The sequence below is a fragment of the Musca autumnalis genome, unplaced genomic scaffold (genome assembly GCF_047663935.1).
Source record: "Musca autumnalis isolate F117 unplaced genomic scaffold, ASM4766393v1 scaffold_4, whole genome shotgun sequence".
Classification (NCBI taxonomy): domain Eukaryota; kingdom Metazoa; phylum Arthropoda; class Insecta; order Diptera; family Muscidae; genus Musca; species Musca autumnalis.
The window spans coordinates 197,087,489-197,102,428 of NW_027411977.1; positions in this window are offsets into that span (position 1 = coordinate 197,087,489).

Here is a 14,940-nt window from a genome sequence, read left to right on the forward strand (position 1 = left end):
GTTTCCTTTCACAATTTTAGGTGGAGAAATGTTTCGGCCATTGGTACCACAAATGTCTAAATTATCTATTCTAATCTAAACAATGTTCAGCTAGACGAAAGGTGCCACCTACGGGTCTATATCAAAGTGTCGACCTGCACGGTGTGCCTTAACCAAATGTAAATGGAAGGTGCCCACAACTGGGAAGTTTTTGCAGATTCTGAAACTACAACGCTCATAGATGAGAAATATCAAGAAGCCACAAGTAAAAAAGTATCAGTCGGCTTGTCGACAGAGATATACCCTCAGCCTGTGTATATTGAAACAATTTTTCCCAAAATACGTATGTATTTAGGGGTTTTTAAAAATTTTGGGCGTTTGAACCGACAAAAATGTTAATTAGGATTAAAGATCAAAAGTTTTGCGGAGGAGATACTAAAAGGAATGGATCGACATTGACCTTTATGGAAGTAGATATCCAACCACAACATATGGTTCCATAGGGGGTTTTTACACTCTTTGGGCTGTTTGCTAAAGAAGTATGGACTTGCCCCTAAAAAAACTTTTACCATCGTAATTGAGGCAGCGAATGCAAGTTGCTTCAACAAAAATCAATGTGATTTGATATCAGGTCTTACAGTGAACTTATCCGAAATTTTGTGTGGGAGATACCGGATGGAGTCGACAAATATAGTCCATATTTGAACCTGATCTATATCTGGTAGATATACTCGTATTAGGATGTGTAAAGTATGGACCAATTCGGCCACTCCCTGCAAGAGTTACAGTACGAATAATTTTTCCGAACATTTTTGAACTTTTGTGGGGGAGGTACCTGAAGGAGTGGACCGATATGGCTTATCTTCGAACTTAAACTATGTTTGGACAATATATTACTGAGGTCAAGTGTTGGACCGAATCGGCAGACCCGTTCTAGAGTTATCTTGCTCTCCAACCACCTCACACGGTGTCATAGGGTTTTTGTGCAACTTTCATGCTATTTTCTCAGGAAGTATGGACTTGCCCCTAATGAAACTTGTACCGTTGTACGGGTGGCAGTGAATACAAGTTGCTAAAACAAAAATCAAAGCGATTCGAGAGATGGCCCTAAACTGAACTTTTCCGAAATTTTGTGTGGGAGGTACCCGAAGGAGTGGACCAATTGAGTCCATATTGAAACCTTATCTAAGTCTGGTACACATTTCAGGATGTGCAAAGTAAGGACCAACTCGGTTACTCCCTTCAAGAGTTATCGTGCACACAAATTTTCGGAACATTTTCGAACTTTTGTGTGGGAGGTACCAGAAGGAGTGGACCGATATAGCCCATTTTCGAACTTAAACTAAGTTTGATCAAAATATTACGAAAGCCAAGATTTGAACCGAATCGGTGCATCCGTTCGAGAGTTATCGTTCGCACCAGCCAGACAGACAGACAGACGGACGGACATTGCTCAATCGACTCCAAATTGTCTGAAACACATTTCGTCCAAACATACTTGGGGTCTAAAACCATTATTTCGATGAGGCACATTTTGCCCGTATGAAAGTGTATATACCCTCGTTAGCATAAATGCTGTGGGTATAACCCAGCAAAATGTTCGATGCCAAAGATGACATTCAATCATGGGTGCAAGTGATCTAGCATGTCATCTTTTTAGCATCTTCATCGATGAATTTTATATGAGCGTGGACCCCAAAAGATGACGTTATTTTCTGGATCCTAAGCATGGCATTTTAACCAATGCGTTGACATGTCATTTCCACCAATGCTTTGGCATGTCATTTCCACCAATGATTTGACATGTCATTTTCACCAACGCTTTGACACGTCATTTTCACCCATGCTTTGGCATGTCATTTTAACCAATGCTTTGGCATGTCATTTTCACCAACCCCTTGGCATGAAATTTTCATGTCTTGTTTGGAAAATGGAAATGCTGTATTGAAATATGGTTTTCATGAAAAACAAATCTCTTTATTAATTCAAACGAATTCATGAAATAGCTACAATTAATTTATCAGTTTAGTTTTTCAAAAGTTTACATCCAAAATTGCAATGTAATCACCACCGCTGCAACGCAAAAGATTACTTCCTCCGTTCTCCGCAACTGATATTCTTTCATCTTACAAAAGGTTTTTTCAATTATCTTCCCATCACCAGTTCAGATTTCAACATGGACTCCAAATGCACTCATTTAAGTATTTTTATTTCGTAAATTACTTTTATTTTATAATTTTGTTATTTTATAACAACATTTTGGTAATTTATACTCTTTTGTTTAGTGACGGAAATATGTAGGGATCTACAACCCGGCTTGCTTTAGGGATCTCTAAGAACAAAATGTAACGAACGGGGAGGAGAGACTTTTTATGGGAAATACCATTTATGCTTAATTAATTTATTTTTAATTGTTTCTTTCCAAAAGTAGTTTCTTCTTTATTTTCAGATTCTTGTACCTTTTCGTTTCGGACTTTTTTTCAAATTCCAAGAAGCGAGATTTGATTGATTTCATTCTATGTCAGATTTAGAACAGACAAGGGAACTTTTAAAATAGCAATGTGTGCAGTCCGATTCTATTTTTAGCTCGATGGTTGGGACTTCATATAATACCAATTGTTTAGAAGTTTTAGTTGTTTGATATGCAGGAAATGTGAGACAACATCACGACGACAATTCTAACAACTTTGGTCTGTTCCAGAAACTGCAAGAATCTACTTATTTTTACTACGATAACAATTTTTCCTTTATGTTATCGAAAAAAATAGTAAAAATTAGTAGATTTTTGCAGTTCTGGAACATACCAAAATGAAAATAAACAGGTGTGTAAATAAAAACACAAACATCATCTCTATTGGATCGATGGAATGGGTACAAATGCTGATGAAAAGATCGGATCTTTCACGACTTCCTTTGCATTGGTTCAAATCTTAATGAAACGATCGGATCTTTCACGACTTCCTTTGAACCAATGCAAAAGATGACATGAAATCACGTCATCGCAAAGAACCCCTTCCGTCAAATTTTGCTGGGTAAAAAAATCGCCGAAGGGATTTTCAAATAAATCGCGATTTAAGTTCGCATTTGTAGGTGTTCTTTAGGTTTTCACGATTTTGCTTGGAAACCGCGAGTCCTATGTAAATGGGCCTAAAGAAAATGTTGTAGCTGTGAAAATTCTCCACAAGATTGGCCATTATGATATTTTCGTAGATTTTACCGTTTTGAGATATAGAAGTTCAAATTGAGACAATGACTGCATCGCCTCCTTATAAAACTAATTTTGTTGGTTTAGTTTGGCTTTTAGGTCAGGAATAAAAAACAAGAGTTTTTGTTTTTATTTTGTTTGCTTTATTATCCAATATTTCGAACGTCCTCGACGTTCATCATCAGGGATTTTTCTTTTAAAGAATAAACAAATAATATATGTTATAACAATATATACGCAAATAATGATTATTTATTACAATTTCACTTAATTAGCTATCGGTCACAACATCTGCACTTTACAACTAATGTCCAACTGAACTGAAATTTTTGTGTTTTCCAATAATGTTTCTGTATATTTGGGCACAGAGTTCTGTGTCCATCTTATAATTCATACGTTGTTCCATTGGTACATTAATTATGTGCAACATTTCTAACATGTACCTACGTCTACTGTTGCTTTCTTGTGCTAAAACATCCACATCCTTGAAGTTTGGAGTGTGTCCAGTTTGAGCACAGTGTGCCGCAAGAGCTGTTTTTTGTTCTAGTGGTTTGTTTTTCACTTTTTGGTCCGATTTGTGACCACTCAATCTTGTCTTTAACTTATTTTTCGTCGTGCCCACATATACTTTTTGGCATGAGTTTGACGAGTCACCATTACATTTTATTTTGTAGATAACATTCGATTTGTCTTCGTTTTGTGTTTTAGATTTTGTCCGGCTGAAGAAGCTGTTATTGGTATTGTTGCTCCTCATTGCTAATTGGTAGCGTTCTTTGTCGTATAAATTTGAACCTGAGAATCTTTCAGAAAAGCCTGGTATATATGTGAACCTTTTAAACATCTTCTCTTCTTTGTGTTCATTGTTGCTCAGGGGTTTTAATGTTGCCTGTCTGATCAATTCATTAATCGTTTCATTAATCAATTCATTAAAAAAAAAAATAAGTTAAAGACAAGATTGAGTGGTCACAAATCGGACCAAAAAGTGAAAAAAAAACCACTAGAACAAAAAACAGCTCTTGCGGCACACTGTGCTCAAACTGGACACACTCCAAACTTCAAGGATGTGGATGTTTTAGCACAAGAAAGCAACAGTAGACGTAGGTACATGTTAGAAATGTTGCACATAATTAATGTACCAATGGAACAACGTATGAATTATAAGATGGACACAGAACACTGTGCCCAAATATACAGAAACATTATTGGAAAACACAAAAATTTCAGTTCAGTTGGACATTAGTTGTGAAGTGCAGATGTTGTGACCGATAGCTAATTAAGTGAAATTGTAATAAATAATCATTATTTGCGTATATATTGTTATAACATATATTATTTGTTTATTCTTTAAAAGAAAAATCCCTGATGATGAACGTCGAGGACGTTCGAAATATTGGATAATAAAGCAAACAAAATAAAAACAAAAACTCTTGTTTTTTATTCCTGACCTAAAAGCCAAACTAAACCAACAAAATTAGACAGTCCAAAGGTCAACAAAAACTACATTCGACTCCTTATAAAACTTTTGTTGAAAACCGCTTACACATGGGAAGATTTCGCGGATTCTGAAAAAGCAATGTTCATAGATAAGAAAAATAAATTAAACAGAAAAACTCGCCGGAGGGATTTTTAAATAAGTCGCGATCCAAACTCACAATTTTAGGCGTTTTTTTTGATTTTTCATGATTTTGCTTGGAAACCGCAAGTCGTATCGAAATGAGTCTAAAGAAAATGTTGTAGCTGTGCAAATTCTCTACAAGACGGACCTTTAGGTTTTTTCGTAGGTTTTACCATTTTTGAGGTCTTCAAGATTTTGCTAGGAAATTGCAAGTCATATCAAAATGGAACTAAAGAAAATGTCAAAGCTGTGAAAATTCTCTACAAGATTGGATGATTTATTTTTTCCTAGGTTGTACCATGTTCAAGATACATAAGTTTAATTTGGGAAATTGTAGTAATGACATTGTTTTATAAGGAGGCGATACAGTCAGTGCATTGTCTCAATTTGAACTTCTATATCGCAAAAACGGTAAAACCTACAAAAATACCATAAAGGTCAATCTTGTGAAGAATTTTCACAGCTACAACATTTTAAAATCGCGATTTATTTGAAAATCCCTCCGGCGATATTTTTGTTTCTTGATATTTCTCATCTATGAGCATTGTAGTTTCAGAATCTGCAAAAACTTCCCATGTGTAAGCACCTTCCACTTAAAATTAGTTAGGCGCACCGTGCCTATCTTTACAATTTTTTATCATTACAAATTTGGTGGAGAAGTTTCGGTTAAACATGGTTGCCAAAACCCTCCAAATACCAAAAATAGGGAGATACCGTTATATGGGAGCTAAATGTCAATTTACAGCTAGTTCGTTTTTGTGGTGGAAAACTATCTTGACCATTTAGAACCTCAAATGTCAAATTACAGCAAAGTTCGGTTAAAAATTGTAGCTAAAATCCTCAAAATACCGAAAATCGGGAGGTACCGTTATATGGGGGCTATACCAAAACATGGACCAATGTTGAGAATTATTGGTGGAGAAGTTTTGTGGCCACTGAGAACCTCAAATGTCAAAGTACAGCAAGATTTGTTAAAAATTGTACCTAAAATCCTTAAAATACCGAAAATCGGGAGGTACCGTTATATGGGGGCCATACCAAAACATGGACCAATGTTGACGATTATTGGTGGAGAAGTTTCATGGCCACTGAGAACCTCAAATGTCAAATTACAGCAATTTCGGTTAAAAATTGTAGCTAAAATCCTCAAAATACCGAAAATCGGGAGGTACCGTTATATGGGGGCTAAACCAAAACATGGACCTATATTGACGATTTTTGGTGGAGAGTTTCGTGGCCGCTGAGAACCTCAAATGCCAAATTACAACAAGTTCGCCTTAAAAGTGTATCTAAAATCCTCAAAATACCGAAAATCGAGAGGTACCGTTATATGGGGGCTATACCAAAACATGTACCTATTTTGACGATTTTTAATGGAGAAGTTTCGTGGCCACTGAGAACCTCAAATGTCAAATTACAGCAAAGTTCGGTTAAAAATTGTAGCTAAAATCTTCAAAATACTGAAAAACGGGAGGTACCGTTTTATGGGGGCCACTGAGAACCTCAAATGTCAAATTACAGCAAAGTTCGGTTAAAAATTTTAGCTTAAATCCTCAAAATACCGAAAATCGGGAGGTACCGTTACGGGGGCCATATCAAAACATGGACCAATGTTGACGATTTTTGGTGGAGAAGTTTCGTTACCACTGAGAACCTCAAATGTCAAATTACAACAAAGTTCGGTTAAAAATTGTAGCTAAAATCCTCAAAATGCTGAAAAACGGTAGGTACAGTTATATGGGGGCCATAACAAAACAAGGACCTATACTGACGATTTTTGGTTGAGAAGTTTCGTGGCCACTGAGAACCTCAAATGTCAAATTACAGCAAAGTTCGGTTAAAAATTGTAGCTAAAATCCTCAAAATACCGAAAATCGGGAGGTACCGTTATATGGGGGCTATACCAAAACATGGACCAATGTTGACAATTATTGGTGGAGAAGTTTCGTGGCCAAATGTCAAAGTACAGCAAGTTTTGTTAAAAATTGTAGCTAAAATCCTTAAAATACCGAAAATCGTGAGGTACCGTTATATGGGGGCCATACCAAAACATGGACCAATGTTGACGATTATTGGTGGAGAAGTTTCATGGCCACTGAGAACCTCAAATGTCAAATTACAGCTAGTTCGGTTAAAAATTGTAGCTAAAATCCTCAAAATATCAAAAATCGGGATATACCGTTATATGGGGGCCATACCAACACAAGGACCTATATTGACGATTTTTCTTGGAGAAGTTTCGTGGCCACTGAGAACCTCAAATGTCAAATTACAGCAAAGTTCGGTTAAAAATTGTATCTAAAATCCTCAAAATGCCGAAAATCGGGAGGTACCGTTTTATGGGGTCTATACCAAAACATGGACCTATGCGCATAATTTTTGGTATATAAGTTTGTTGATCTCTAGGAACCATAAATGTCAAATTATAGCTAATTCGGTTTGAAAATGTGACCAAAAACGTTTTCTTCACATAGCCCCATAGAAGGATACCTCCCGATTTTAGGTATTTCGAAGGTTTCAGCGTCATTATGAAACCGAAATGGATGAATTTTGGTATTTGATATTCGATATGGGTACAACATATTCCAACAGAGAATTATCAGTATAGGTCCGCGTACCTCGCGATTTTCGGTATTTTGAAGGGTGTGTCCTCAATATCGAACCAAAATGGGTGAAATTTGGCATTTAGTCTTCTTTGGATGCAAAAACTGTCCAACAGAAATATGTCGGTAGAGGTCCATGTATTCATATATCCCTCTCAGAAGAGTACCTTCCGATTTTTGGTATTTTGAAGGTTGTGCGCTCAATATCCAACCGAAATGGCTAAAATTTGATATATGGTCTTCGATGAGGGAATAAAATATTCCAAAAGAGAATTATCAGTATTGGTCCACGTTTTCATATAGCCCCCATAGAAGGGTACCTTCCGATTTTCGGTATTTTGAAGGTTGTGGCCTCAATATCCCACCAAAATGGATGAAATTTAACTTTTAGTCTTTGTTGAGGACAAAAAACTTTCTTCTAGACTTTCTTCTTCGGTATAGGTCCCCCTAGAATGGTCGCTACCAATTTTTGCTATTTTAAAGTTTTAGCCACATTTATGACTGAAATTTGGTAATTAGTCTTCGCTAGGGGTACAAAACTTCCCTTGCAAAAAATCAGACAGTATAGGTCCAAGTTTAAATCTGAGGGCTATATATAAGGGTGCCACCAGATTTATGATTTGTTGATGATTTGTTAATTGGAAACTCAGTCGAAAAAACCATCCACATACATATATGAAGGTTTTAGTCTAGCTCCCATGAACCAGTATTGCCTAATTTTATCTCTTTCGAGGGTGCCATACAGGAAATACGATGGATTGGGAAATGCACAACAACACCTAAAGGTGACGCGCAGTATTGCAGCTGCCATGACACAAAACATGAGGTTGGTTGCGGATTTGTAGTTGGTCGGAGGTTAAAACAGCTGGTCTCCAGCTTCATTCAGCGAATGAAAGACTTGCTACAATACGATAAATGCAAAATTCTTCAACATTAGTTTTATTTGCGCTCATGCTCCAACCGAAGAAATGGACGAACATACATACTAAAGATATATTTTAAGAGCGATTGGAAGAAACATATAACCGCTATCCTGTCCATGCCATTAAAATTATTCTTCGGAGCAGCAAACAAACATGGTAGTTAGCAGCACCAGATTTAAGCATATCGATTTAAGCAGGAAGAACGCGTATCCGGCGATTGGAACCTGGGTGTAATGTGTCCGTCCACAAGAAAGGAGATAAGACTGTATGCTATAACTGTAGGGGCATAGTATGTCTACTCCCTATTGCCTACAAGATAGTGCCAGGGATATTGAGAAAACGACTAATGCCTATGGTCAACGAAATAATTGAGTCATACCAATGCGGCTTTTGACCTGGAAAATTCGCCATTGGCCACATATTTACCCTGCGTCAAATCCTGGAGAAGACCCAAGATATGCAGACCGACACCTACCACTTTTTTTGTCGATTATAAAGCAGCCTTCGATAGTCCCCTACGCTTAAAAGTATTCCAAACAATGTCTGATTTTCGTATTCCCCAAAGCTCATTTGGCTTTGTAAGATGACTTTAACTGATAACCAACCGGTCCTCATGTTACTTGCCTATGCTGATGATATAGACATTATGGAAGTAACTGATACCTTTAAGAAAGCTAAGGGAGAATCTGCTAAAGTGGGTCTGTCGGTAAACGGCGAGACGAACAAGGTAATGGTGTCGACGCGTAATGCCCATAGAATTCGGACCAACTGTGAAAGTTGGTTCCTATAATTTGAGGTAGTTAAAGACTTCGTCTACCTCGACACCGCCATAAACTCAACAAACAATGTAAGTTGTGAGATGCGAAGACGAATTGTATTGAGCAACAGATTCTACTTTGGCTTAAGTAATAGGCCGGGGCGATTTGAAAACCTTAATGGACCCTTCGCGTTTCTGATTCCTGGGATTGAACTGAGCAAAAAAGTCCACTAGACCATATGTCTACGGTGAAAACCGAGCCTGCCAATTTTGACTTGAACCCAGCAAAAATTCGGATCCATTAGTCATTACGTAACCCATTACAAAGTAATGTAAACAAGCTTCTTTTCCCATTACAAGTAATATGAAAAGTAATGGAATACTACTTAAAAAAATCCTCACTAAGTAATGAGGACGGTGGCACAGGGAGTGTGTGTCCGACTATAAATCCTAGGGTTGTGTGTTCAACGCTCACTGTTGGCACGCGAGTTTTTTTAATTAAAAAATAATAGTTCGTGGTGCACATGTGCACTGCACATTTAAGTTCTTAAGCAACCCTTAATGTTCGTGTGCGTGGCATAGTATGTAGTGTCTTTGGCTAGAAATCAGAGGGTTCGTGTGTTCAACTCGCACAGCGAGCGAAATAAAATAAAAGTAAGAAGTGTGATGAAATTAAAAAAAAAATCTCTACATCAACTGTTCTAAAAACAGAATTTTTTTCAACTTACTTTTCAACTTCTAGTGGCCACAGAATAACTAGTTATTCTAGTGGTCATAAAATAACTACAAACTGAGTGCGACATGCCCTTGTAAAAATAATGGGGAAGAAAGTGGGTTTGCGAGTAGTTACGGCTTTCAAAAATTCCTTACAAAACCCATGATTTTGGGAGGACTTTTTTTGCTGGGATTCTTCGTTTATTTATTCCGCTTCAGTACCTGTACATACTTTGTTTGGTCAAATTCCGTCGCGTTTGGATGATAATTGGATGTGTTTGGACTTTTGACCTTTTCCTTGTACAGTTTTGTATTTTTGCAGGGACTTACGACCTTTTCCTACAATTTACGGATTTTTACAGATAAAATAATTATACTTTACACAACAATGTGGAAAGGGCATTATAAGTTTGTTTTGTCCAATGTGTAACATCGCTAAGGATTCGTCGTAGACCTCCTTCCTTTGTCATTTTTTCATATCTTGACGAGATAAAGCGATCTAGCTATGTGTGCCCGTCCGTCCATTAACAATTTTAATAAAACTCCAGGCCTCAATTATGGTCTGACCGTCACGAAATTGTGTGGAGAGGTCGACTTCCTACTAGAAGAGAACCTATTAAATGTTGGTGATGATTGTAAGGGGTGACGTGGAACAAAATCAAAAATTTTACCCGATTTTGTAGCTGTCCTGTAGGTCGAAATAATAGTCCGATCGGGGCGAAATTAAGAATGATTTGGGTTTAAGACATAGGGGAAGCTTGCAATTTAAGATGATGATCAGATAATAATTAGCGGGTTTAATGGACCAAACATTTTTGGTGAAAAGTCGTAATTTTGTTAAAAGAATATTGCATAAAATCCTTAATTTGTTTAAAAATATGAAGTAAGATATTGTTACGAATGTAACTGCAAGGTTTAAGTTAATTTATTTTTTGAAATTTTGCCTGTGAGGGCGAAGATCTTTTTAATTTAGTTTACTTTCCGTTAATTTAAAAATTTGGATTGTAACGTAAAGTTATTTTATTACGCAGTTACTTTATTTAAGCAACAACAACTACCATGTAGAATTCTCTTCATCATTCTAGTTCTTACTTTACAATTCGTAAATGTGCTTTTGTTTGTGTTGTCATAATCATGTAATTATTGTTTAGTTTGTTACTTTTTTATTTCTTGCATTTGTTTGTTGTTGTAATTACGTCATTAGTGTGCTTGTTCATTTGTATTGGTCTTCGCCCATGTATGTGAGTCTGGTTGTTCGCTTAGTGCGAATGTGCATCTGTGTGTTCGATGCACAGATTCGAGGTGTTGTTTAGATAAATTCAGGTGGAACAAGCAACGGCGAGTTAGTTGTGTTTTAAGCGTTGAACTGAACAGAGCTGCGTGCTAACTAGAGACGAGTTGCGTGCTTAGTAATTAAAGTCGCTTCCGAATAAGTGTAATAAAGTAAATAAAGCATTGTAGAAACGTAATCTAAAACGAACCCTGTTTTATTTGGTACAAATCGTACTGGGGAATAAAACAACGTCTACACGGAGATTAGTTAAATCTAATTCCGTAACAATTGGTGTCAGGAGTGAGATTACGATAATCCTAGAATGAAGTTGAAATTAAAGGATCTACGTGAGGAAGACTTGAAGAAGCAGCTATCTAATATTGGGCTGCCAACTACCGGAAGTACGGCTGAGCTACAAAAACGCCTTTTGGAAGTGTTCAAGCGCCTCAGAATGGACATCGACGAATATGAGTTTGAGATTAGGGATGAACCCTCAGAGGCGGTTGCGAGTTATAGTGAGATAAGAGAAGTGCTGACATCGAAGCTGGCGGAGTTTACAGCTACATTGATGCAGCAAGTTAATAAGAGATTGGAAGAGAACTCTATTGCAATAGATGAAAACTTCAAATGGGTGAAGGAAGAATTGGACGAAAATTCCCAAAAATTGGAAGAATTAGAGGCAAATTTTAGAAAAATTAGCGAAAGACTCGAGAATTTTACGCAAGTTATTGAAAAGCGATTGGAGGTTGTGGAAAACCATTTAAAGAAATAGGATAGACAATTTCTGGCCCACGACGAAAAAAGAAAATGTCGGAACTGGAAATCAAAGGAGGTCCAGTGCGAGTTATTGATAACACTCTGAAAATCAAGTCTCCTGAATTCGACGGATCCACATCGTTTGATATCTTCAAATTACAATTCGAGGCGGTGGCTTCGAGAAATTCGTGGAACGATAACGACAAGGCGGTACGACTACTTATGGCATTAAAGGGCGGTGCTGCTGACGTATTACAGAATATTGCCGCCGCTTCTAGAAGCAAATATGGACATACAATTGCTGCTCTCGAACTTAAGTACGGTGGCGGACATAAGCAAGAGACAATGGTGAAACATCAGGCTTGCAATGTGCGGAGGCTGGAAGTTGAGAACAGCATTCACAAGACCGTTGTCGAACTAATGAAAGATGCACCAATGCAGGTAATAGATAAAGTGAAACGAGGGGCTGGCAAAACGAGAAAGACTTGTTATAACTGTCGGAAAACTGGACATATGGCGCGAGAATGCAGATTGCGGCCCAGATCTACCTCACCGCCTTTTAAAAGCGACGACCAACTGGTGGCCAAGAATCTGGAGAGAGAGACATCAGGTGAATCAAATAAAGTGTATTCCGTCAATCACGAGGCGCCGCTGGCAGAGGATGAAAACGATGGTCCCACAATTTCTATAGCCATAGTCCAGCAGGAGAATCACAACCTAACGGTTAAAGGCTTCATCAATGGTGTTTTGCGTACCTTGACATTGGACACCGGTGCAGCAAAGTCCATTATTAGACCGGATTTGGTAAAAGCGAAGGTATTGCCGTTAAATGGAGTCAAATTGCGGACGGCCACAGGCGAGACTACAACGGTGCATGGAAAGACCTACCAAAGGCTAAGTATGGGTAGGAAATCGGTAAATTTCGATTTTATAGTGGCCGATATTGTGGACGAAGTTATACTTGATGTAGACTTCATGATTGCCTTCGATATCAATCTGGACATAAAGCACCGTGTGATGACATGGTCCAATGTGGAAATACCGGTAAGTGTGGGCTACAAAGAGAAGAAAAGCATACATCGCCCAAGGGCAGAATCCGGCGAGATCGCTGTCGATGTCCTTACGCTGAAGGTGGAAGCCGCCGACAATTGGTCCGTAGGAAAGTGGAAAAATCCGGCAACGAGGGGGAAAAAGAGAGGATGTACGTCGAGGAAAGGTACATCGAAAAGCGGCCGACAAGAAAGGACAAGTCCGAGGAAGACCAGGTGGCACTTAGGAGGGTGACCACGAAGAAAGAAGGTATAACGTCGCGATTCCTGAAGAGAGAGCAACGTCGTCCAGAAGAGCAAAAGTCCAAAGCTGACAATATCAACAAAAAACAATAAGAAGTGGATTTTTTTTTTAAATTTTTCAATTTGTGTGGTATTTGGACTCAGGGTTTCGGAGTCGGAGTCGGAGTCTACGAGTCGGAGTTGAGCAATTTTGCTGGAGTCGGAGTCTGAGTCGAAAAAAATAACTCGACTCCGACTCCGGGCAAAATTTTTTCCACGTTATAGAAATATAATATTCAATTTGGAACAAGAACATTTTTTTTTTAAATCATCATACATATATTTTAAAAGAAAGGTATAAGAAAACATATATTCAAACGGTATATTATACTAAGTTAAAGGACCATTCACAGGGTATTTACTATCCTCTGAAGTGTAGTCTATTCAACCCTATTTTGTTGATCCAATTGATTCCTTACAGTTTTGCAAACAAGAGTAAAGTTCTATGACAATAGAATTTAGATTGGACCTTTAACCTCTTTCGTCAGAAGTCTTAGTTGTCTTCTCACAAAGGTTTATTGGTATTCTCATCTTCTTTTTTTGATGAGTCATCCATGTCTTCTATTAAAGACATTATGGTCTCTATGGGAAATCTGAATACCCTGTGACACAAAATGCAAGTCAAGAAAGCCCGAATTGAGAGCCCCAAATGATCTCATAGCTGGAATTTCTGAGTTATGACAATGCATTTTTTGATCGACCCCCATCAATCATTGAGATATCATTTCATAATGTTTAGATGACATGTTTTCAGTTAAAATAGAATGAGGAACCTTTCTCTCGAATATGCTGTCCTTCTAGCTCAGTTCCTTCCACGTCCTTCTTGTTCATGAACCCAAAAAGTAAAACAAAATGAAATTTTCTACAAAAACGTTCCACCGAAAATTATATTTAGGTTTCCCTTATCCAAGAAATCGATATTGTCACGTTTTCAAAGCCCTTTATCAGTTTTACTCGTTACTTTCTCAAAAAACCGAATGTTTGTGTATATCGGTAAATTTCGCAAAATCTATTAACTATATATGAAATTCGGATGGTTACGCCTCTGAATTAGAGCATCATAAATTCGTTGTTGGTCAACGACAGATTCATCCTGCCATAACTCAGAAGTCTGACAAACGGCGAATCTTTCTTCTAGGATTCATTATATTCTCAATGAAGGCTTTAGATGCAGACATTCAAATAACCGGATCCGCCCGCCAGCATGAACGAAATTCAATTAAATACATAATCATAAAGTTTTCATAAGAAAGGATCGGGTAAAAGTGATAAAGGACAATGAAAACATGACAATATCGATTTCTCGTCCTACATATAATTTTCCTAGCAACATTTTTGTAGAATATTTTCATGCACGAAATCTCACCGTGTGCGAATTTTTCAGTTCCAGAAAACATCCATCTGCCTTCGTGCTGGATGGTGTACACAAATATTTCAATAAAATATCCACTCCACACCAACGCTAAAAATGCAAGAGCAGAATTTTAGTTTAAGGGGTAATCCCTACTTATAAATTTCAAATTTTAAAGTCGATCGGAACAATAGATTTAGATGAAGAAAAAAATCTGCCAAAAAGTTACGTAGTTTTCTCGAAAAAAATCATGAAAAATGGCTTTTATTGAGCTTTATAATGGGGTCTCCTTTTAAGGCTAAGCACACTAAAATGTTGGCTTACATCCATTCTGAAACTCGGTCATGAATTGTTTATAATTTTTATTGCATGTAGTCCTTATGATTTGTATTGCCCCTCCATTTTCAGATATTTTAAAAGTTTAAAGATTTTC